Source organism: Cupressus sempervirens, chromosome 5, assembly GCF_028749045.1.
Source record: "Cupressus sempervirens isolate cs-2001-9-10 chromosome 5, ASM2874904v1, whole genome shotgun sequence".
In the NCBI taxonomy this organism is placed as follows: Eukaryota; Viridiplantae; Streptophyta; class Pinopsida; order Cupressales; family Cupressaceae; genus Cupressus; species Cupressus sempervirens.
In genome coordinates, this window is record NC_143122.1 from 1,007,066,209 (window position 1) to 1,007,067,232 (window position 1,024).

The following is a 1,024-nucleotide window of genomic DNA, read 5'->3' on the forward strand; positions in this document are numbered from 1 at the left end:
TTTCCTAGGCTTGGTGGCAATAATCACAGGAGTAGAAGACCTTGCTGATTTTCTTGATGGTATCTTTTCCTTCTTCTTTGGAGATTCATTTTTGTCTTCATCTTCATGATCACCTTCCTCTTCTTCTTTCTCTTTTATATCATCATTTTTTCCTTTGATAAGCATGACAAGGGTATCATATTTGGAAAATTTCTTCTCAAGGCTATCTATCCTTTTCTTTCCTCTCTTAAGAGGAATCTAAACCTCAAGTGAGATTCTAGTTTTTTATTTTTCATAGGTTCCAAAATAAGTAACCTTAGGATCCATTGGTTCATTGTTAAGGGCTTCAATGATGTCTCTTGTTTCATTGATGTTAACTTCATAACCCAATGGTCTCACCCATGCAATCCTAGGTCTAGCTACTTGAATATGAACTTTTCCACAATAAACTAGAAAATAGATGTCTTTCTCATAATCAAAAACCAATTTTTTAGGGATCCTAAACCTATTTTTCATCTTCTCCTTGAAGTTCTCAAAATATGCATCCATGATGCCATCAAAATTCTCACTCATTTCATCAATGGAATTACTGATATGATATAGCATAGGTGTGTTCTTCCATATAAATTTCCTTTGGATGGAAAGAATTCTTGCACATAGAAAAATAAGCACATCAAAAGAGAGACAAAATTACATGAATTGTTCTTGGAAGCTCATATTCTCTCCATGTTCTAACTTAACTAAATACGATGTACCTCAACAAGATCAAATGATAGGTTCTTCTTTACCAACTTGTATGCTAGGTCAACTACTTCACAAGGAATGATTTTAGGTCATTTGAACTATAGATCTTGTAAGATATGACATGAATTCTAAACTTGATTTCAATATCAGTAACGTTATTCAACTTTATGCCTCTGTAATCCCATTCAGCTAGGGTATTGTTTGCCTTGGACTTTTCCATCATTGGGTAACTAGTAATTTGATGGATAATCTTCTTGGTGATTGTGACTAGTTTCTCAAGCCAAAAGGTCATGTCATGGAT